Source organism: Euleptes europaea, chromosome 1, assembly GCF_029931775.1.
Source record: "Euleptes europaea isolate rEulEur1 chromosome 1, rEulEur1.hap1, whole genome shotgun sequence".
Classification (NCBI taxonomy): Eukaryota; Metazoa; Chordata; class Lepidosauria; order Squamata; family Sphaerodactylidae; genus Euleptes; species Euleptes europaea.
This window is the reverse complement of record NC_079312.1, coordinates 15,120,530-15,144,462: the sequence shown is the minus strand read 5'-3', so window position 1 is coordinate 15,144,462 and position 23,933 is coordinate 15,120,530. Positions and strand designations below refer to the sequence as shown.

The 23,933-nt window shown below is 48.1% G+C and overlaps 1 protein-coding gene and 1 pseudogene across 1 annotated transcript in view; both read left to right on the top strand.

Annotated features, from left to right (window-relative positions):
- Nucleotides 1-23,933, top strand: part of LOC130492515 (E3 ubiquitin-protein ligase TRIM7-like) — a 119,431-nt gene that overhangs the window by 21,051 nt on the left and 74,447 nt on the right. The gene's annotated exons all lie outside the window — the stretch shown is intronic.
- On the top strand, nucleotides 5,019-22,860 carry LOC130492496 (E3 ubiquitin-protein ligase TRIM7-like; annotated as a pseudogene).

Sequence of the window (23,933 nt, the reverse complement as noted above, 5' to 3'; positions counted from 1 at the left end):
GTATTTCACAAGATCTCCGTGTTTTTCTGAAAATGTTAAATTTGTAATTTTTTTTCTTTTTGGGATTTTTCTGCAATCCTGGGATGTTTCTATGGGCTGGTAGGAGTCCTTCTCCTAAGTGTACCTGGCCCCACTTTCTGGGGTATGTGATACACACGGGTGCCAGATTCAGAATGAGATATATGATCCTGTCCCACCTCCACAAGAAGAGGGGGGAGGGGGAATCCAGGGTCCCTCCTTTTCCCCAACCGCTGGAGGGAAGGGAGAGGAGGAGCTGGAGATGCCCACAAAGACGCCCCTCACTTTCAGCGTTGACTAGAGATTTGTTGTACTCACAATGTTTAATGGTAGTTTAAATACTGAATGAGCAGTTCCACCTCCTGTCGGAAGACGTATGCAATATCTGATAGAGCAACAAAAAGTGCAATCGTCCTTTTTGTGAACTGTACCCAAAATCAGATTTATGACAAGTGTCCCTTTCCTACAGGAGCAACTCTGAAAAACATACCCCCTTTTTTCCTACTGAAAATAGCTTTAGTAATTTCTCTGCAATTATTCCTTCCATGCAGTTCTAGGTTTGGCTTATTACAGAGGGACCTTTCTCCCCAGCGAGAACCAAACGTGGCTGACATCGCTGTCCAGTCCTCCATTTTATCCTCACAATAAGTGTTCTGTGAATTGGAGGAGGCTGAGTTTGTGTGTGTGTGGGAGTGGCCCTCCGACAGCCTCCAAGTATCAGAGGCAGAATGAGAATTCGAACCTGGGTCTCTTAGATCCTAGACCTGCTTTAACCACTACAAAATACTGGCTCTGAACCTTCAATGACTTTCTTTACCCCCCCTTTATTTTGTAAAAGAGGTGACATATTCCACTCACCTTGCCTCTGTTGCCTTTCTCCCAAAGGTGGACCCACAGCAGTTTATATCACTCCCCTGCCTTCCATTTTATCCTCACAACAACCACAGTCCTGAGAAGGAGGTTAGGGTGAGAGTGTGTGACTGGCCCAATGCCAACAAACAAGCTTCCATGGTGGGGTAAGACCCTCAAACCACTATACCACACTGGCTCTGATGGGTGAAGGAAGTTAACCCCTCTTTGTTTTGTAAAGGAGGGGACGTTTTCCACCCTCTCTGGCTGTGCTGCTTCCCACCTTCCTGGCTTGTCATGGTTAAACCTTTGATTCCATTGCAAAGAGCAGAGTTTCTGGGCCAGGATCTTCCGATTCCCTTCATTTGGGGCTCTACAAGTCCAATCAAAATCCAGAAGCTGGAGACCAGTTCTGAGGCCCCCAGCTTTATTTTCTGATGGACTGATGCAGAGGGGTTTGAAGGGCAGGATTGAAGAGTTTCTGTGGGTCTGGGAGCAGAAAGGAAGTTAATGGAGGGGTCAAACGTCCCTTGTTCAGAAGAGTGAGGTGGGGGATTTTGGCAGTGGAGAGCTGGATAAGAGGTGGATTGAGGGGGACATTGAAAGACCAGAGCGAGAGCAGAGAAGGTTGCAAGGAGAGAGGTGACCACAGCAGGACCCAAACGTTGGGGGAAGGGGAAATGCCGGGGGTTTTGTAATGTTGTAAAGGAAGGAGCCTGGCAAGAAGCTGAAGATGGGGAAAGCAAAGGAGAGAGAAGAGGCAAAGACGAAGCCAAGGCCTTGTCCTCCTTCAACATGGACAGATGAGGATGTTGTCATTGAATGGGGAGGGGGTGGAATGAGGGCTCTGGGCTGGCACCCATATGCGCAGGACTCTTCAGTATTCTGGCTTTTATTTTTGTTTAAATTTACACTGAATTCCTGCTCATGTGCAATTTCCTTGCCTTGATGCTCTGGGGAAGCCTTTCGTCCACCCACTAACTGAGGCCTTTTTAAAAAGTTGGTACCAGAACACCAGAACAACATCGTTTAAAAAAAATAAAATATATCCCCTGCCTATTGCAACAATGTACTTGTTCCCAGATTTATTTTTTTAAAGCAACTCCCTAGCCCTTTTTGTTTCAGTTATAAAGAGCAATGTGCAGCCAGTACCATAAACACACAAGAGAACTGGAAGAGGGATTTTGGATATTTCCCCAAACTTCTGAGAGTTCTCTGAGGAGAGAAAGTAACTCAAACTTCCTTCGCTCCTGTGAGCCAGGCTGGGGACAGAGTCTGTGAATCCGAATCTGAGAAACAGTTCTGAGGGACAGAACTAAGCTTATAACGAAGAACTGAAGGAACCTGAGTGAAGACAATATCTAAGCTATCTCTCTCAAGTAATCTTGTGTCTCTCTCAAGTAATCTTGTGTCTGACTTTGAGTCTTCCCTCCAATTCTGCCTATTCCTTAAACTCTGTGAGTCCTGCTCAGTAAACTTCCCTGTTTTGTCTGTTTAAGTTAAAAGCCTCTTGTGTCATCTTTCTCTCTGAGGTAAATACTGTTGTGGGACTGGAGGAGAAGGAAAATAATCTCCTCACAAATACACTCAGGCCAATTCTTTTCCCTCAGCATATACGGCTGGGCTGAGAGAGTGGGATACTAAAGTGCTTGAAAGGGCTTGAAAGTGCAGCGTCATAGGCTGCATCTCCTCTGCATCCCAAAATAAGGCTTGGGCCACCACATATCCTACAACCCCACATTCAGGGGTCTCTGCACTCCAAGTGGACCTATGTTGTTTCCTGGTCCACTTAGAGGGTCCCCTGAATATGTGGGCGTAGGATAAGTTGTGGTCTAAGCTTTATTTGGAAGTACAGAGCATTGAAATTATCCTCAATATTTGTGACTGAACTCATGACTAAGGAACTATTGGTGCAAGAGGTGGAGAGAAGTGGCGTGGTTTCTGAGCTATTTGGGATGTGTCTGTGTGAAAATCTTCTCGCTTTTGGGGAGTCCATTAGAAGCACGTGGTTCTGCTGGGAGGGGGTTTCTGTTTGAGTGGGGTGAGTCAGCTGCCTGCTATTGTCTGACAGGGTGGTGGTGGAGCCACAGCTATCCAGGTTTTTGCTGGGCATGCCACATGTATGCTCATGTACCCGCTGGGCGGAAATGATGGGTGTGAGCTCAGTGTACGAAGCTCTTGGCTCTCAGGGGTCAGGGTTCATTCCCTAGGGTTTGCCGACCCAGAGAAGCTGATGCAGAGAGAGGTTTGGGGATGAGACCTTCAGGGACATACCAGAACAGCCCCACTCCTGTGTTGTTATGGAGAGTGAGAGTCTCAAGGTCGGAAGGGTGTCAGTCTGAGGAGGATAGGGTTGCCAGGTCCCTCTTCGCCACCGGTGGGAGGTTTTTGGGGTAGAGCCTATGGAGGGTGGGGTTTGGGGAGGGGAGAGACTTCACAGAGTCCAACTGCCAAAGCGGCCATTTTCTCCGAGTCCCCTGAATATGTGGGTGTAGGATACGTTGTGGTCGAAGCTTTATTTGGAAGTGCAGAGCATTGAAATTATCCTCAATATTTGTGACTGAGCTCATAAATAAGGAACTATTGGTGCAAGAGGCGGAGAGGAGTGGCGTGGTTTCTGAGCTATTTGGGATGCGTCTGGGTGAGAATCTTCTCACTTTTGGGGAGTGTATTAGAAGCACGTGGTTCTGCTGGGAGGGTGCTTATGCTTGAGTGGGGTGAGTCAGCTGCTTGCGATTGTCTGACCCCTGGAGGTGGAGCCTCAGCTATCCAGGTTTTTGCTGGGCGTGCCACATGTATGCTCATCTACCCGCTGGGCGGAAGTGATGGGTGTGAGCTCAGTGCGTGAAGCTCTTGGCTCTCAGGGGTCAGGTTCATTCCTTAAGGCTGGGGTTTGCCTGCCTGGAGAAGCTGATGCAGAGAGAGAGGTTTGGGGAATGTGACCTTCAGGGGTATTTACCAAACAGTCCTGTGCTCCATCAGTCCTGTGCTGTCATGGAGAGTGAGGGTCTCAGGGTCAGAGGGTGTCAGTCTGAGGAGGAGGGATGTGATCCCTTAGAAGGGACGTCTTCCTTGGGTGATGGACCAATATCCTCTCATAGCGAGGAGACTCTTCCGGGGTTGGAGGGGAGGTGGGCTTTTGTTAGTGGAACCCTCCATTCCACTTGAGGGTCTGTCACTCCAGTTAGTCTCAGGGGCTGTCATTCCAGGGCCAAAACACTTCTGCTCCCAGGGGCTGTCCTTACCCTGTAGGGACCCTGGATACTGGTGGGGGTGGGGGTAGGGTTTGCCAGCTACAGGTTGGGAAACTTCTGGAGATTTGGGGGTGGAGGTTGGGGAGGGCAGGGACCTCACTGGAGTACAATGGCATAGAGCGCACCCTCCAAAGCATCCATTTCCTCCAGGGGAACTGTAGTCTGGAGATGAGCTGTAATTCAGGGAGATCCCCAGGCCCCACTTGGAGGCTGCTATCCCCCAGGCCTCATTCTAGTCCCTGAACACTTGTCCTACTCCCAGGGGCTGCCGTTCCACTTGGAGGGCCGTCATTCCACTCCTAGAGCAGTCAATCTTCGTCCAGAGACCTTCGTTCAAAACCGACTTTGCATTTTCATTGCAACTTCTGCCTGCTGTCTTATATTCCAGTGGGCCAATGCAAGGCAATTGGCATGCCTGGCTCCCATTATAGCCCATGGGCCTGCCAGCATCACCCTGTGTTCCCAATGGGCAATCCCGTGTCATTCGTTCCAGTGCATCCCTTCCCAGGCCGGAGAGCGCTGACCTCTCCACACCCGCCTGCCCCAGACCCGGGAAGCATCTCCCTCCAACACCGGGAACATCCCCTTTGCAAACCCCTGGGATGCAGAAGGAAAGGGTTTTCCTTCCATTGGAGGTGGGCGCTTGCAAATACGAGAGCAAAGGAGACACGCCCAGCCCAAACTTTGCCTTCCGTCGCAGGCCCTTTCTCCAGGGATTGTTCTTTTCTGTTGTCTTTTCATTTTCATTTTTGCAACTCGGCATAGCTCTATTTTCTGGCCGTGGATTCCGCTTCTGAGAGCCATTTGCAGGAAGGGGAAATGCCCCGTCGCTGCTTTAGACAGCGTGAAAAAGAAACGGAAACTCTCCCGCTCTCCCTTCCCTTATTCGAGGCAGCCATGGCGGCGAAGGGACCCCAGAAGGAGCTGTGCGAGGAAGCCTCTTGCTCCGTCTGCCTGGACTTCTTCAGGGACCCTTGCGGAGTGCGGCCACAACTTCTGCCGCGCCTGCCTGAGCCGCAGCTGGGGGGCGTCGGGGGCAGAGGCTTCCTGCTGCCCCCAATGCAGAGGGAGAACTGGGAAGAGGAGCCTCCGGCACAACCAGCAGCTGGCCAACTTTGTCCAAATAGCCAAGAAACTCAGTCCTCTGGAAGGGAAGGAGGAGAAGCGAAGGGGGCAGAAGCGAAGGAGGGGCGTCTGCGAGGAGCACCAGGAGCCCCTGAGGATTTTTTGTAAGGAGGACGAAGCCCCCCTCTGCGGGGTCTGCAGCAGATCCAAGGAGCACAAAGATCACCAGGTAGTTCCTCTGGAGGAGGCTTTCCAGGAAAAGAGGGTAAGTGAGAAATGGGTGGAAGGAGACTTTCTAGCATCCTTCTGCGTGGCTCAAGATTTCACCTTGGCGCAAAGCTCTGTCAAGCTTGTGGTCGTTGCCGCTTGCTGGCTTGTTACTGTTGATATCAAATATAAATATACGATATTATATTATCCCCCCCCCCCACAAAATTGGCTTGCAGAGCAGCGGCTAGTAATAAACCGACGAAAAAAAGGCACTTGAGGAGAGGTTTTTCGGAGGAGCGGAGGGGCGGGCCTGGCTGCCTCCTCTTCCTCACCCCATCCCACTGGGAGACCATCCTTTGCCGGACAGGGTACAAGCCAGGCCAGCGCGAACGAGCGTTAAACAAATAATAGTACCACAAAAAAAAAAAAACAACCAGTGGCATGCCTTCAAGACACTCCAGAACAATATTTTCGAGATCAAAATGCAGAAAGAGTGCACATTTATTTACCCTTTCCAAGCCAAAATGCCCCCAGAACATGCATCTTTCCTTTTTTCAAAAAAGTTGAATATATGATTATAACATAACAGTGTGTCTCTCTTGTTCTCCAAATTCCCAGCGTTATTTTTTTTAAATCAGTGTCTAGCTACCTTTGTGGCTAATATGTTTCCCCTTATATCTCTGCAATGAAAAGGGCTAGAGATGAAAGCTGGAAATTCAGAGAACCTGCAAGATACTGTAAAAACATAAGAATGATATAATGATGTTCATTGGCTGATAAACTCGTGGTGCCAGAGGGAGGGAACTACTGCTGCCGGGGACAGGGGAAGGCAAGATGGCTGTTGTGTGGGCTGGACTGGCAAAATCCGAGCTTTCCTACTCACATGACAGCCCTCAAGGGTTTGCTGAGATCTTTTCCACAAATTTCCAGCAAAGCAGGTTTGGGGAAAATTAGAGAAAAGCAGGGGGAACCCCAGGAGGTGCCCAAATGCACCATAATGCAGTGGGGAAGCAGGAAATAAAAACACTTCCCAACAGCACCAAGTGAGGGCCGATTACTGTGTGCGGACATCTCTGGGAGAAATGCTAAGCAGATCTACTGAGAAGTCCCATTTTATGCTGTGGGGCTTTCTTCCAGGAATGTGTTCTCAGGTTCATGACCTCCTGCATCACAGAAGTGGTTGAACTCATCATGCAACATAGAATCATATAATAGAATCATAGAGTTGGAAGAAACCACCAAGGTCATCTGGTCCAACCCCCTGCACAATGCAGGAATTTCACAACGACCTCCACCACACGCCCCCAGTGACCCCTACTCCATGCCCAGAAGATGGCCAAGATGCCCTCCCTCTCATGATCTGCCTAAGGTCACAGAATCAGCATTGCTGATAGATGGCCATCTAGTCTCTGCTTAAAAACCTCCAGGGAAGGAGCGCTTACCACCTCCTGAGGAAGCCTGTTCCGCTGTGGAACCACTCTGTTAGAAATTTCTTCCTAATGTCTAGATAGAAACCCTTTTAATTTAATTTCAACCCATTGGTTCTGGTCCGACCTTCTGGGGCAACAGAAAACAACTCGGCACCATCCTCTCTACAGCCCTTCAAGTACTTGAAGATGGTTGAAGAGCTGTCATATAGAGGATGGTGCACACCTGAACACTCCACCTGCCAACATCATTCACTGGGGGTTTTTTTGTTTGTTTTTTGCGGTACTATTACTGGTCAAGTATCCCTTATCTGGACTGCTTGGGACCAGAAGTGGCCGTATTGTGGATCTTTCCGTATTTGGGAATATTTTTGAATTTTTTGCAAATACATACTGAGATAACTTGGGGATGGGACCCAAGTCTAAACACGGAATTCATTTATGTTTTCTACATATTTTATACACATAGCCTGAATGTAATTTTAAACAATATTTTAAATAATTTTGTGTACATTTAACCATCAGTGGCACTGCTGAGGGCCTGTGAGTAATGCCTGCATGCTGGCTCAGTAGGTCCGGTTTCGGATCAGTCTGGATATAGGATGTCTGGATAAGGGATACTCAACCTGTATTTATTAAATGCCCATTCCGGGCCGTTCTGTGGTGTTCCAGAGGCATTTTGGCCCAGAAAGGGTTAATAAAAGCATGCTCTTTCCACATTTTGATCTCTAAAATATTGTTCTGGAGCCCCTGCAAGGCATTCCACTGTTTTTTGCTGTGGTATCCTTTGTTTAATGCCCGTTCCGGGCCGTTCCAGCTTTTACCCTGTCCCACCCTTTGCCCTCTCAGTATTGGCGCCCCAGGCTTTCACTTGCAGGCCACCTTTGGCTGAGGAACATGCACAATACAATCCCATTTCCTTCCCCTTAAGAGGTGGCCTAGCCTTTATTGACAATGACCACCCCCTTGGCCCTCCCATTATTGAGATCGAGCTGCGTGGCCAGCCCAAGAGGATTCACTGCCAAGGGGGGGTCCTACCCCCCCCCCCCAAGTGCAGGCCTCTGATGAAGTGGGGATTCAAATACTGTGCCAAGGTCATTGTGAATATGGAGGGAGGAGCAGCAGGTAAGAAATGGAAGTGGGGGGTCGTTCTCAGAAACCGAGCGCTACGCAACTGGCCAGGTTGACTGGGTCAAGACTAACTTTGTTCCCCGTTTTGGAGTCGGGGCACAAAACCTGTTCCCAGCACCAGGCCAAATGGAGAAGACCCCCATGATCAGCGCAGGTTGGCAGAAAGGCTTCCCTGAGGGCAAATGGCCCTGCGGGAGATAATGGGAGTGTGTTTGTGAGATTAATTCTGAGAGTTTAGAAAGGGTCCTTATGGGGTTTCCAGGTGAAAGCGCTAGGAACCCACAGGTGCCCCACATGCTGTCTCATATTATTGTTATTATTAATATTATTAATATTATTTATTTTAAGACAGAATTTGAGGCTTAATAAAAACTTGTGTAATTCCAGCCCCCCTCTTCGAATTTGGAAATTCAGTGCACAGACTGTCAGTCTCTCTCCCTCTTTTTCCTCAGAACTCCCTTTTCCTTCAGTTCTGCCCCCCCCCCGCAGCTCCCTGTCAAGGACAACATCCCTCCCACCTCCAGCTGAAGGCCAAATCCCATAGGGTTACACTTGGTTACATCTTGTTTTTATATTAAGTTTTTTTGCTACTGAAGAAAGCACCAATTATATCCAGTCATTACATGGAGATATAAAGTTCAGTGGGGGGGGGGAATGAAACAAATCCTGTTTCTTTGTTTTTGCTATCAGGCATATGTGGCTGCTAGAAGAGAGAGGGTTTGCCAGAAGCACCAGGAGCCACTGAAGCTCTTCTGCAAGGACGAAGAAGCCCTCATCTGTGTGGTCTGTGACCGATCCAAGGAGCACAGAGATCATGAAACCCTTCCTCTTGAGGAGGCCTCCCAAGAGTACAAGGTGGGAAATCAACAAGGTGGAGGTTGATGAGGAAGAGTCACAGATCTTTCCCTTCTCCTTGGTCTCTTTGCGGGGAAACTGCCTCCAGGTTCTGCCTCAGCCTCTGGGCCCAAATTGGGGAGTGAAAAGACCTCTTTGCTGCCTCCTTTCTGGCTTGGTGTCTCCCAAGGGCATTGCCTTCTGCCCCCTGCTGAGGCTAAAGTGGGGTGATATGATAAAGTGGGGAGATTGACTCACTTCCTGCCTGGCTGTGTTGACGTCTTGGTCTGGACAGCCCATTGCACGGCTAAGCTACGAGGTGGCTGCTGCCTGACTCCCAGTTTTAATCCCCTCCCCACACAGATGGCTTTCTCAACTTCAATGGCTGTCCGTGTGTTGCTGTTTTCCTGGGGGGAGAATGCGTGCAGGTTTGGTACCTGTCGGTGTCCCCTACTTGCAGGCTGTAGCTGTGAGGCAGCAGTTTAAATCAGAAGAAGAGCTTTTGGGGGGCGGGAGAGTGATGCATGAAGCTGCCTTATTCAGAGTCAGACCCTTGGTCTGTCCAGGTCCCCTCTGACTGGCAGCGGCTCTTCTCCAGGTAGAGAGGTCTTTTGCCTCAACTGCTACCCATTCATATCAACTGGAGAAGCTGGGGATTGAACTAAAGACCTTCTGCTTGCCAAGCAGATACTCTGAGGGTTGCTGAGCCATGGCCTTTCCACTGAACCATGGCACTACAAGAAATTCCCCCCTTTCCACAGCTGAGGTTGCTTCCTCAAAGAGTTTTCCCTGCTTTGGTTTTCTCTTTCTTGGAAGTACATACCCAAAGAGGGTTTGGGAAAGTGTAGAATGGAAGGTACGCGTTTCCTCCCCCATCCCCAATCCAGTACCCTCCCGCCTAGGATTCCCACCTCCCCCATCCCCTAAGAACTGTTTGTCTTTTTTGTCACTACTGGGTATATTGCTGGGATGTTGACAGAATGTAGTGATATACTGAGTGTGAATAATTTTTTAATGCAAAAAACCCCTCCTGAGGAGGGCGCACAGGTGGAATGGTGGGCAGCAGAATTGGCACTATGAATATCTTCACATTCTTGATGGGTGTAAGCGGAGAATGGGGTGCCATCCCCATGAGGAAGCTACCTGTGTTCAGCATTTGGAAAATAATGTTAAAGATCCCGTTACGAACATAGGGCAGTTGTATCTCGTTTGGCCTTTAATGACAGTTTTCTTCTCATATGTTTTATAATAAACTTCTAAAAAAGGAACCAATCTCAGTTTTGTGCCTCTCCTCCCCCAGGATCAGTTCTGCAACCATCTGGAGATGCTGAAGAAGGAGAGAGAAAGAATTGTGGCGTGTAAAGCAGACGTAGTGAAGGAAAGCCAAGACCTGCTTGTAAGTGTCACTATGGCTAGAATTAGTATTTGGGGGGGGGGGGGGGAGTACAAAGAAATTTGCAAGATCTGAGCAAGGCTGTCAAAGATAGGGCATTTTGGAGGACTTTCATTCATAGGGTCGCCATGAGTCGGAAGCGACTTGATGGCACTTAACACACACACAGTACAAAGAAAAAAAGTCAACCCATGAGGCAAGCCCCCCCCCCAGTTTGGAAGCTCTGTGCACAAACTGCACAATTTACCATTAAAACCATGCTGTCCTGTGCTGTGCTGGTCTGTGACTGTTTTTAATAAAGATTGATTGATTGTGCACAAACTGTCAGTATTCAAGCAGACCAGGAGCCCCCAAAGGTAGACATAACTTTGCAGTTCTAAGCAGTGGAGCTGGGCATGCTGCCTCTGGCTCTCCCTGCCCTCTGGCACCCGAGGCAGTCAGTCACCTAGGGCTGCCCCGTGGGTGGGCTGCCCCTGGTTGTGCATCCAGATCTAGAACTTTTTTTTAAAATTCTTGACTGTTCTTGTTTGGGGCAGAATGACTTTCCAAGGCGCGCTCTGCTCCGGGATGAGCCCTGTGCAGGTGAACATCTGTGTCGATTCCCCATTTGTGTGACTGCCTCAACACTGCAAGCCAAGAGAAGTCTGAAAAGCGATGAGGGTGTCCCACCCCACAAAGCAATGCTGGGTAGAAATGCTGATAGATACTCCACTGATCCTGTGCTGGGCCAAAGGTTGTTCAGCCATTGCTGATTCTAAGGGGGGGGGGGAGAAAGTCCTTGGAATACTTAGTAGCGTGTCGATCTTTCCCCCTGCAGTTTTTTTCTTTCCCAAAATACAGCCAGGGACAGCAAGGGAGGGGAAGGGGCTTCCCATTGGTATTTCTACTCAAACATCGTACCTTTTCACCTGTTGGGAAGCGAAGGGTGTTTTAATGGAGAGTGCATATGGAGGGTGTTTTATTGGAGAAACAGACAGACTCAAGAAGTCCCTTCTACTCTCTGGGTCTTCTGCTGCCGACATCGTCCTCTGTGGCTGAAAGAACCTCTCCAGGAGTTTGAGAGTGGTGTACTTTGCCCCTCAGGATGGGTCCATGGAAATCTTTCTTTTTTTCCTGCTTAAGGTTGATGTGATCTCTATGAAAGGCCAAAGTGCCTTTCCAATAGAGGTCTCCTGAAGAACCTCTTCCCACTGCAAAGATCAGCTGTGTTATGTTGACCTGATTTCCTTCTCTTTCCATTTCAGAAGCAAACCACAGGAGAGAAGGAAGAGACGGCGACCAAATTCAGGCAACTACACATGTTTTTGGAGGAAAAAGAGAAACTTTTGCTGGCCCAGATGGAAGAGGTGGAGAAGGAGGTGGCAAAAAGCAGGGACCAGCACCTGGCCGAACTCTCTGAGGCTCTTTCCTCTCTGGACAGCCTCATCCGGGAGATGGAGGAGAAGTGTCAGCAGCCGGCCAGCGAACTCCTGCAGGTGAGACACCCTGCTAAACTCCACCCCCTGGAAATGCAGCCCACTCAGAGCCCCCTGCCCCTCCCTGGTAGACTGAGGCCATTAGGCTTCCATTGCAGAAGCAGAAGTGTGTTTAAAATATTGTCGAAGGCTTTCACGGTCAGTTTTCATTGGTTCTTGTAGGTTATCCGGGCTGTGTGACCGTGATCTTGGTATTTTCTTGCCTGACGTTTCGCCAGCAGCTGTGGGGGGTGGGGGGTGGTTGGAGTTTTTGTGTAAGTAGCCATCTATGTGAGTTGGTTTCCGGTAGACCTTCCGGTTTACATCGGGACCACAAAAGGCAGCTTACAAACAAGGATAAAAGAACATGAAAGATACTGCAGACTTGGCCAACCTGAGAAATCAGCAGTGGCTGAACATGGACTGACACAAACAGGACACAGGGTCTTATTCCAAGACACTGAAAGACTGGACAATTCTACCAACTATTTTGTCAGATTACACAGAGAAGCCATTGAAATTCATAAACATCAGCACAATTTTAACAGAAAAAAAGAGTTTAAGAATGAATAAGGCTTGGCTTCCTGTCCTGAAAACCTCCAGACTAACAAAGACTACAGTCCACGATAGCCATGCAGATTAGCCTTGGATTTCACACATTAACAGATCACTTCAGGATACAATGGTTCCATATTAACATACCACACCCTCATTAGCACATTATCTTGATACTTACAGGACAATGATTGGCACATTACCTTTGATACTTTTTGCAGGACAATGATTCAGCTCAAACCCAACCCCTTTCTGACTATATATTACTCTTCCTACACACTTGACACTGAGAGACACTGTCCTTCAGTGTTACTCCTCTGAAGACGCCTGCCACAGCTGCTGGCGAAACGTCAGGAAAGAAAATACCAAGACCACGGATAACCTACAAGAACCAAGAAGTGTGTTTGTGAGTCAACCAGCAGTCTGGGGAACAACATGCAAGTCAAATCAGGTAATGGGTAGCTCTTTCCCAACCACCAGGAATGAGGGTCCCAGGCATGATTTTCACAGCAAGATTTAAAAGGAGGATGTGTATGTTGGGCTGAATGTAGCTCATACTTGTTGCATCCTTGTTGTGTGCACAAAAATCATAGAATCATAGAATTGGAAGGGACCACCTGGGTCATATAGTCCAACCCCCTGTCCAATGCAGGAATTTCACAACTACCTCCCACACACACACACACACACAGTGACCCCTACTCCATGCCCAGAAGATGCCCAAGATGCCCTCCCTCTCATAAACTGCCTCTCATGAACTTCCTAAGGTCGTAGAATCAGCATTGCTGTCAGATGGCCATCTAGTCTCTGCTTAAAAACCTCCAGGGAAGGAGCACTTACCACACACACACACAACAGCAGCAACAAGCAGTAGGAGAATGGCACCCTCACACCCGTTGCTGGCACTGCTGTGCCTGCTGCTGCCAACCCAACATTTATGTGCAGATACGATGGCATTTGTGCCCATACCCCACCTTTCCCTGCTGAGCCATGTTACAACGCTGCAGGGAAAAGGGGGAAAGCCCCTTTAAAGGGCTGAAATGTGACCGAGTTTGGCTCTTCTGCTCTCAGTCCCTGTGGCCACCATCCCCTCCCCCCCATCAGAGGGCTTTTCTCAGGCTTTAAAGGAAAGGGCAATGGCTCGATTGTTCTAGTGTTGTAACATTATAATGTTCAGTTGCACTGATTTCTAGCTTTTATTTTAAAAGAAGTAAAGTTCAGGCTGCTCATTTGCAGTTATAACTTTGCAACAAGGACTTTATTTACAAAAAAATGAAAACTCGGGACCAGCATATAGTGACAGTTCTATTGTAATCTAGGTATTTTTTTAAGCCTGGCAAATGCTTTCCAGTGGCAAGAAGGGAAATAACAGCGACATGGGGCTGATGCAAGGAGCGTTGCTGGGAATGCCTCTGTATCCACACGTGGCCACAGGAGCTACTTGGAGGGCTTCCTGCCTTCCATGTGAGGAACACTCCTTTTGTGAAAGTAGCCACTGTTGAATTGTCAAAGCAGATCACCAGCTCTCCTCTGAAATGACTCTACTTCGTCTGCTAATATTAACCTCACAAAGATTTTCTCCTACTTTATGGAGATGCACCATCTTTGAGTGGAGTCTGCTAGCTAAACACTAGAGAAGCGCCAGAGTGCAGAATTTTCCAGCGTCTGAGGGGGTCATCCTGGTGTGGCCTTTTAGCTACTATTTAGGTCTCTCTTCTTTCTCTCTCTCTGCCTTTTTTCTTTAGGATGCAGAGGTAAGTGGATCTTTCTCAATAACCTTCTTTATGCTGGGAAGGGTCTGGGTATCCTGTGAAGTACGTGGTCCTTCAGGATGGTGGCTGAGGGCCAAGTTGGGTGTAACTAAAATCGTGGATCTCCACACTTCTGTTCGTGGCAAACAGCTTAAACACATGTTGGATGCAAAAAAAGCCAGACCCCACTCACTGGTACAGAATTTCACCAAGAATGAGGACGACTCAGGTTTTTAGAAGCAAAAAGGTTAATTTATTTTGCCGGCAGGAAGAGTTCTGTTTCAGGACAGAAAAATACAGCTCTCCAAGAGACGTCATACATCTCATGTCAGTTTTTATACATTTTCGAGCTCTTTCTCTGTTCAAGTTTCATCTTGACGCAGTCTGTATACGGCCCGTGATGTATTCTGTGCCCGCCTCTTACTGTAGTCATCCTAATTAACTTAATTGGTGCTACCCTTCGGCCTCTGGCCTTATCTCTACTATATACCTTTGAAATTTGCCAGATACCCAAACTTATGTGAAGGCCTACCTTCCACTCTCAACTTGGCATACATCTCCCAATTAAGCTTTTGGCATACCTTTACCCTGTGTTCTAATCTTTGGAGTGGACTTCTGTCCTTCTAATGAACTCCTGTATTTGTGCTGATTTTTACCTTTTGAACTTCTATCTACTCTTTTTTTTCTTCTCTATGCAGCTAGCTAGATACATTCTAGCCTATGTGGATTTCTAAGGCTTATACATACATTCTTCTAAGTGTTCTATACATTGTTAACATATCTCAGTGAAATAGTAATATCCATATGGTGATATCTTCATAATATATGTGTGCTCATAAAGTCATAAGGTTACCCTATGGTGAATAACTTGTCCTTTCTACAAACTAAGTTTTCAGCTTATGTGCTTATAAACTGGGATTCTTGCTTGTGCTTAATAGATTCTAGTCTATGTTGTCAAAGAGCTCCAACCAGCCTCCACCAGTTGGGCTGCTTTGGTTTAGTCAAAAGTTTCCCAAAAAGGACAAAACATTAAACTCCAGGCTTTCACCCCAAGTTTAATGGATAGCTGCCACCAACCCTGGGGTACAAAGGGTGAGCCTCCAGGCAAGGAGTCCAGGCCAAGCTCCAAATTCAGTGTAACACTTTTCCTGCCAGAGTGAGACTTAGCTAGGACTGTTCACACTTCCTAAAACTGTCTTAGGTTTCTGGTAGGTGGTTTTTACACTCACACAAGGCACTTAGAATTTAGGCTTGGAATCCCAAAATCAAAAGACACAATCCATTTAAAGTCTAACAATTTTATTTATCAGAGTTATGCTGGTTTACAGGAAAGAAAAAGTCATGAAGTTTTAAGCAAGAAAATAATAAACTATTTAGCATAGCTAACTAATACATTCAAAAGCCTTTTTGATTCAAAAGGATTGGCAAAGGTTTCTTGCATCAGATTTATAGTTACCAAGTTCCAAAGATGCTTCCAGCATTCAAAAGTTTCAAAAGGTTGTCCAGAGTTTTCTCCAAGCAGGTCAGCTTGACCAGAGTTTCCCCCTCAAGGGGCAAAATCAAATGGGTTGTGATGCCGCCAGCACAGCTCTCCTTCTGTACCCCAAAGTGTGCATGATTTGCTTAGGGCTGGTTTGTCCTTCTATCCGTTTTCTCAAAGGGATGAGCTCATAGAAGCCAATTGAGAAAACGAAAGGAATTAGTTAATTAATCGCTTGGTCAGAAATGCTGACTCACTAAGAGGTGTTCAGGTGATGAAGTCTGCAGAACCCCCGGCACCTGAACATTGTCATGATGGCTGACCGATTAGTTACTATGGCAATGCACGGCCTTGCATTCCAGAAAGGGGAGAGAAGGCTTTAACGAGCACCAGCTGGGGCTTACCTTACTCCCTCTACAGAAGCAGTTTTCAAAAGGAAACTTATTTTGCTGGTCTAAAATCCCAATAACATAGAATTCATAGGCCTCTAGGCCTGAACCAAAAGAAATCCTTCAATCCAAGAAATTGAGGGACCTCAACTTCTTGACATATGTGTTTACACAACTCATAACTATTGTGATACCCAGTGAAAGCCATACATATTGAGATTTTACACTTCCTTCACACAGAGTCTCATCAACAGGAAATCATGAAATAGTATTGGGGGGGTCTGGGTTTACACCTAGCTGAAAAATCTCTAGAAGAGGGGTCCCCAACCTTTTTGAGGCTGCAGGCACCTTTGGGATTCCGCTCTGGTGCGGTGGGCACAGAATGGCTGGCACAAAATGGCTGCCACAGGAGGCGGAGCCAGCCAGAAAATGGCTGTTGCTGCTTACCTTCAGTCACTCAGTGAAGATCCTTGTGTTGTGAGAGGCAGCTGCTACCAAAGCTACATTTTTAAAAAATACTCCAGGAAATACAGGGTTTGAGTCTCCTCAGCTAAATTCGTTCCACAAAATGGCAGTTTGGAAACTTTATTTGGCCCGTATAATGCCTTGGTTGGCATCGGAGCTGGCTATGGGGGCGCTTGAGAGGTGAATACAGTGATGACAAGCTGGCCAATCTGATGTGCTTTGTTTGTTAAGGAGGGTAGGGTGAGACTATACATGAGGAAGCAGGGGTTGGTGTGTGTGTGCCGTGTTTCCATAAGTATTCCTGCAACCACATAGCACTTAAATGTGCTGCTCCTACTCAGATTACTTCTTGGCTGTTTCCACACTGGCTGCCATGTGGTAGCAACAGGGCTTCTGAAATAAAGCCTTTGTAATCCTGAGCAACCCATAAAGGGGAATACACAGCTAGTGATCAGAAAATTTGCACCTCTGTTTTAAGTCTCCCCAGGTAGCCCTCAGTTTGCAAGATCTGAGCAAGGCTGTTGAGGACGGGACACTTTGGAGGACATTGATTCATAGGGTCGCCCTGAGTGGGATACGACTTGACGGCACTTAACACACACACACACACAGGTAGTTTCAGAGGAAGAATAATTGTCATGTGATATTGTTGGGGTCGAAGTTTCCACTCCTCTCACCAGGGGCAAATCATTAAAAGGAACAGAAGGAAGCACACTTCTGGGTATGGTGATGTCATTGTGACCCGTTTCCTTCTACCAGCTCTCAGCCTCCCTCTTGAGAACATAAGTAGAGCCTGCTGGATGAGATCCATGGTCCATTAAGACCAGCCTCCTGTTTCACACAGTGGCCAAGGGATGCCCAACAAACACGGCACAGAGGTTGAGGCCCTTCCCTGCTGCTGCCTCCTAGCAGTGTTATTCAGAGGTTGGCTTTCTGTGGCTGTGAGTAAAGAAGTCTGCCCTTTTGTCTCTTCTGAACCTATTTCTCAACACCTTCATTGAGTGCTACTGAGTTCAGGTATTATGGGAGAGGGAGAAAAAGACATGAAGGCACTGAACCTAATTCTGCCCTCCTCCATTTTATCCTCACAACATCCCTGTCTGAGAAAAAGAGGGACTGGTTTAAGGTCACCCAGTGAGCCGCATGGCTGAATGTGGGATTGAACGAGGGTCCGACAGTCACAGGACACAGGAAACTGCTGAATACTGAATCAGACCTTTGGTCCGTCAGAGTTAGTATTTTCTACTGAGAGTTGTAGTGACTTTCCAGGGTCTCTAGTAGAGGAGTGTCACCTAACCTAGTACCTGATCCTTTGACCTGGAGATGCCAGGGGTTGAACCCAAGACCTTCTGCATGTCAAGCAGCAGCTCTTCCTCTGAGCCACAATCCCTCCCCTCACTCTAACCCTAAACTCCAGAACTCTCAACCACCCCAGCTTTCTTTTTCTTCCGCTGAACATTTGAAAGGCAGATCTGGGCAGGGGATGAGGGGTTGGTGTTCTGAAGGCCAAACGGGATGTTTGCATTTTTCAGAGTCGGGTCTGGGTTCCCCTCAGCCACACTACAACTTTAGGGAATAAAGCAGAGCATGTGGGGGCTTGAAATGCCTCTGCGGGGTAGGAAGGGCTCCTGCCTCCCCCTCCCAGCCATTTTTCATGTCCAGACAAACCTGGGGAGGGGAGTTACTTTCCCCCCAGCACAGTTTCAGCACGGGAAAGTGGCTGAGGTGTTGAAAGGAGCCCTTCCTCCTCCTGTAGTGGTGTTCTGAGCCCAAACGAGCTCTATTTCATTTTTTATTCACCATTCCCCTCAGCTGCTGTGTGGCTTTGGGGTCTCAGGAGCTATAGTGAGGTGGACGTTGCCCTCCAAAGAACCTCCCATCTTGCTCTGCATTCAGCCTTAGCCCCGGTCTCGCAGCTTTCTGCCGGTTCCTTCCTCTGTTTCTCGGATCTGCCTGGAGCCAGGGGGATTGAGAATTGGATGGATGGTATTTTTACATGATTTTTCTCAAGGTACAAAGAAAAGAAGGTGTTTGAGGATCCAGTGGCTTTTCCTCTTGCACAGAAGTGGCGCATCTGGGACTTCTCCGATCTAAATCTCTTTTTGGAGAGCATCAAGAAGCAATTTGAAGGTAATGAAGAAATGCTGCAAGGGACTGAACATTAACTTGGGCCAGATGTGTTTTAGGCTGCTTATGTTGGGGTCTCCAGCCTTTTTGAGCCCGTAGCCACCTTTGGAATTCAGACACAGCAAGGTGGGCGCAGCCACAAAATGTAGGCCGCTGGAAGAGGAGCCAGCCACAAAATGGCTGCTGCAGCTTACCTTCAGTCCCACAGGGAAGATCCTTCTGCTGTTGGTGGCAGAAGAAGTGAAAGCAACATTTTAAAAAAGCTGTCCAGCCAATCAAAAGCCTTGCTTGGCAAAAGTTCCACCTAGCCCTGGCCTCTTCATTAAATACTTGACGGACACCAATAAAGAGATTGGTGGGCGCCATGTTGGGGACCCCGGGCTTATATCAGAAGAATAGAGGAGTGTGTGTACGAATTAGGTAGTTCACCGTGGAAGGTTTTTGGTTCAGATTTCTTCTGCCACTTTAGTTCAAAATAGCATTGTGTGGATTTTCTCAAAATTATTCTGTGTTGCTGATCTCTAGTCATTTGTGTCCATGGACTGGCAACCTGGGAGCTAGATAGTAGAACAAGCACTTAAAACCAAAGGGAGGGGGAGGAAACTCCCCTTCAGGGCATCCTCATTAAATGGAGACACCCACCCCATCCCTTTCAGGAATAACTACCCCTATCCTCATTGCAGCGTGTCTGTGGCCCAATTGGACCTCTCAAAACGTGTCTCTTTGACTGAGAGTCTGTGTTTGCTTGAGCATGTCATAGCTGAGCCCACAGAGGGGTCTCAGGGGGACTGAGGGTGGTGTCTCAAGCAGATTTACACCCTTCTAATCCCATTGAAATCAGCGGAGTCAGAAGGCGGTAAGTCTGCTTAGGATGGCACTGTGGAATCTCTTTTTGGAAGGATCCTGAGTTTAGCTGGAGCGGACCCTTGGGCAGCAGTCCTTAGCGTACTTTCTATGAAGTCAATCTCCAGTCACTCAAAGTCACTAGTGAAAAGAAATGTGAATATTTCCACATAAATAAAATTTGGAATCCCCCCTCCCCCCAGAAGTAGGTTCTACTTAACCTTTCAGCCAAACCTCAGAAGAAATATGTACACATGTGCCATCAAGTCAGAACCAACTTATGTCAACCCCAGAAAGGGTTTTCAAGGCAAGCGAGATGCAGAGATTTCTTTGCCATTGCCTTAGTCTGCAGAGTCTTCTTTGATCCCCCATCCAAGTACCAACCCTGCTGATATTTCAGGATCAGATGAGGTGGGGCTACACCATGGCACCTTCCCTCCCCAAGAGAAAAAGAGACCATATGATGAACTGATGTTTTCGTCACATGACGGGTGATAGGCACAAGGATCTGCTGCTCACTTTTGTTTCTTTTGCTTCCTCAGGTACTCTGGATTCTGGACTTCTTCTGCAGAAAGGTAATCTTTTCTTTATACACTGTTCAATTATTGCTTAACTAAAAAGCTTCACCTTACACTTTCTGTTCTTCTGCTTAGTGTTTTTCCTGAGATGACATTACTGGATGCTCTTGTGTTGTTCCTCAACCTCTCTCCCACCCTGTCACCTTCAGTTCCTTCTTGTTCTGAGGAGGAGGTCTGTCAGGGTGAAAGAGAAGGTGGACTCTGAGGGGGATGAACTGCCTCCTTTCACCTACCTGCCGCCATATTGAAATGACGGGAGAACCTGCTCTGTGATGGTAACTCTAACACAGAAGGGCTTCCAATTGGTAATACTGCAGCTCTTTTAAAACTGCCACCGAGGACACCACAAGAGGGCTTAGTTTTTGCAGAGCTGTCCATAAGTTGCTTTCACAGGGACAGGGAGGGGACAGGAATTCAGTACCAAGGATATTTCTCTAAATTCTAGCTTGATCCTGGCCATCTTCCCACAGGTTATTAGCCCTTTAAACCTGGTTTGTAGGAAAGCCTGGATGGCTGCTGTGTGGGTGGGAAAATTCAGATTTCCCCACCCACATGGCAGCCAATTTCCTGACCCTTTCCTTGTGGTGATCATTTCCTTCCCTCACCTCTAGGGGAATTTTTAATTTTTTAAAAAATAGGCAATACTGTATTATCATTATTTAGATATACCATTTTACCAATACATGTACCTGGTTCTCTGAATTTCCAGCCTTCATTAAAAAGTAAGTCTCTAGACCAGGGGCGTCGAACTCATTTGTCAGGAGGGCCGGATATGACATGAATGTCACTTGGTTTGGCCGGGCCATGCGGATGGAAGGAAGGAAGGAAGGAAGGAAGAGAGTGAGGGAAAGAAGAGAGTGAGGGAAAGAAAGGGAGGGGGAGAGAGAGAAAGAAAGAAAGAGAGAGGGGGAGGGAGGGAAAGAAAGAAAGAAATGGAGAGGGAGAGAGAAAGAAATAAAAGGAGGGAGACAGAGAAAGAAAGAAAGAAAGAAGGACAGAAAAAGAGGAAGAGAAAAGACTTCCCACACACACACCCTGAGGCACTAGCTGCCCCACTGCCCAGTGCGACCGCAGGAAGGCCTCCACCCCACCCTCAGCTGCCCCAGCGGGCCCACGGCCCAGCGCGACCACGGAAACGCCACCACCCCAGCCGCAGCAGCGGCCCACAGCTCTGCGTGACTGGGCAGAAGCCTTCCCCACTCCCTCCCCGGCCACGCACGGGTCCTGGGAAGCTCAGAAAAGGCCGGGGGGAAGGGGAAAGGGGGACTTGTTCCTCGGCTCAGCAGGTTGGATAAAACCCCTCTGGGCGCCGGATGGGGCCCGTGGGCCACATGTTTGACACCCCTGCTCTAGACCTTTCTGTTGTGACAATATACAGGGAAAGGCATCACTAGAATGAGATGGAGGGGGGTGGGGGCTGCTGGGTTGGGTAGAAATGTCATTCTTGGGATCCAGGAAAAACTTGTACAGCTGTAGTGGTTCATGCAAAATCTCAAAACAGGAGCAAAATCAATGTAATACCTTCATTATTTATACAGCAGAGGCCTTCATCAGGCTGGATGTTGCAACCTTTAAAAAGTCAGAAGGGTAGAAGGCAGGTTGATCAGGCTGAGGTGTGAAGGTTTGATCTCGCAGGCATCCTCTGAGGGGTGCAGGCAGGACATCGGCTCCACTTTATTGCTGACATAATGTTACCGTACAGGAGATTCCCCGAGAAGCTGCATTCAGTCCAATCTTTGTTCTTTCACTAGAATATAGAAACCATCCCAAGTCCTGCCAAAATGGTCCCAAATGCCAATTGAGACACACATCTCCCTGGCATGCTGAAAGCAATGGGAACCCCCTTCTAGTCTCTGTGTTTTGTTCAGAGTCAATGAAAGCCAAATTCAGTGGTATTCCCTGTTTTGAGATGTGTTCAACCCATTCTGTGCCTCTGCTCGTTTTCATGTGATTTGGGTTTTTATGTAAATGCTCTCTCATGTGATTTCTTAGGGGGGTGGGGAATCCTATGACTGAAATATCCACGATTCTCTTCTCTCTTGCGGTTCTCCACTTGGGATAGGATATGGGAAGAAATGGGTTGGGTTACTGTGGGATTTTATTGTGAATTTTACCTGCCTTGAAGCACACAGGAAGACTTAGGGTTGCCAGGTCCCTCTTTGCCAATGATGGGAGGTTTTGGGGGCGGGGCCTGAGGGGGGCAGGGTTTGGGCAGGGGAGGGACTTCAGTGCCATAGAGTCCAATTGCCGAAGCGGCCATTTTCTCCAGGTGATCTGATCTCTATCGGCTGGAGATCAGCTGTAATAGCAGATCTCCAGCTACTACCTGGAGGTTGGCAACCCAAGAAAGATTGATCTGCCTTTTAGCAGGTCAGGAGAAGGCAGGAGAGAGTCTGTGAAATCCAAGAGAGGGTTATGAAGAGGTGGGAGCAGGAGGAGGACACAGAACAGGGCAGAGGGGGAGAAATCTCCCGGCTGAAGACGCTTCTCTTCTTGTCTCCCCGTTTCCCCCCCAACAGCAAATGTGACTCTGGATCCGAACACAGCCCATCCCAAACTCGTCCTGTCTGAGGATTGGAAAAGTGTGAGATGGGGAGAAGAAGCTCAAGATCTGCCCAGCAATCCTGAGAGATTTGACGAATGTGGTGCTGTGCTGGGCCGTGAGGGATTCACAGCAGGTCGCCATATCTGGGAAATCCTTGTTGGAAGTGAGGAAGGATGGCGTGTGGGGGTGGCCAGAGAGTCTGTGGGGAGGAAGGGATGGATCACCTTTAATCCCGAGGAAGGGTTCTGGGCTGTGGGGAAGTGGTGGGCCTGCTACAGGGCTGCCATAGAAGGCCAAAACCCTCTCCTGTCTCTGAGCGGGGAGCTGAAGAGGATCCGAGTCTGCCTGAACTACGCTGGGGGCCGAGTGGCCTTTTTCGACGCTGACCGAGGATCCCTGATCTACGAGTTCTCCGGAGCCTCCTTCCGTGGAGGGACCCTCCTGCCCTTCCTTTAGGTGTTGGGGAAAACCCACCTCAAACTTTCTTCTTAAGACCCTTCACTTCACACCAGGAGCTCCCAGACCCCAAAACTGACTGGAGTAAAAGGGAGACATTTTTCCTCCATTCCCTTTTTAAAATTTGTATCTCATTTCTGAAAGCAACAGTGACACGTCAGTTCATAAAGAATAACCGGCTTGTTGTCAAAGAGAGCTGTGAATAGTCCGTTTCCCCCCCACCCCCCGCCATTCTCCTCCGGCCTCCATTCCTCTCAAGCCCAAGAGGAACAACCAAAGACCGTGGAGAGGAAGAAAGAGGCCCCTGCAAGTCTAAGATGATCTTCTGGCCTTTCTCTTTTCTGTGCCTCACTGGGCAACACCTGCTAGGAAATTGCTTCTCCCCGTTAAGGCTGCTCCATTCATCGCAGTTGTGGTTCAGTTATACCACTGGTTGCAAAGGTGTTGTTGCTCTTATGATAAAGTTATGTTACCTTGAAAACTGGGCTGCCTTGAATTTTTTTGGGGGGGTGGGGAGGGTATATTGTGACAGCTGGACAACCACAAGGGTGCTTTAATGTATTGACGAGCCCTCCCCAATTCTCCAGTCGGAAAGAAATTCTGGAGGGGGATTTGCGTAGCTTGGGTCCTGCTGGGTTAAAGGTTTCTAATTCCTGTTTTTTTGTGTCTCTCTTCAAATCATTATGAATCCTTTTCATCCACACAGCTGTCTCTCTCCTTTAATTGGGTTTCCAACAAACTGTGTGCTCATACTTTGTTCTCACCACAACCCTGCGAGGGAAGTTGGGCCAAGAGCTACTGAGCTTCATTGCTGGGGTTGCCAACTGTGGCCTGGGAAATTCCTGGAAATTTTGGGTGCAGAGCTGGGGAGGGTGGGGTTTGGCCAGGGGAGGGATAATGCCATAGAGTCCATCCTCTGAAGCAGCCAGTCTCTCCAGGGGAGCCAGTTTCTCTGGGAGATCTCCAGCGCCCACCTGGAGGCTGGCAACCCTATAGCTGAGTAGGGATTTGAACCCAGGCCTCATCAGTTCAAGTCTACCACACTGCACTTCAAAGCACTCAGTGTTTACAATCATACTAATGTGTCATCTACACTTCAGGAAGATCTG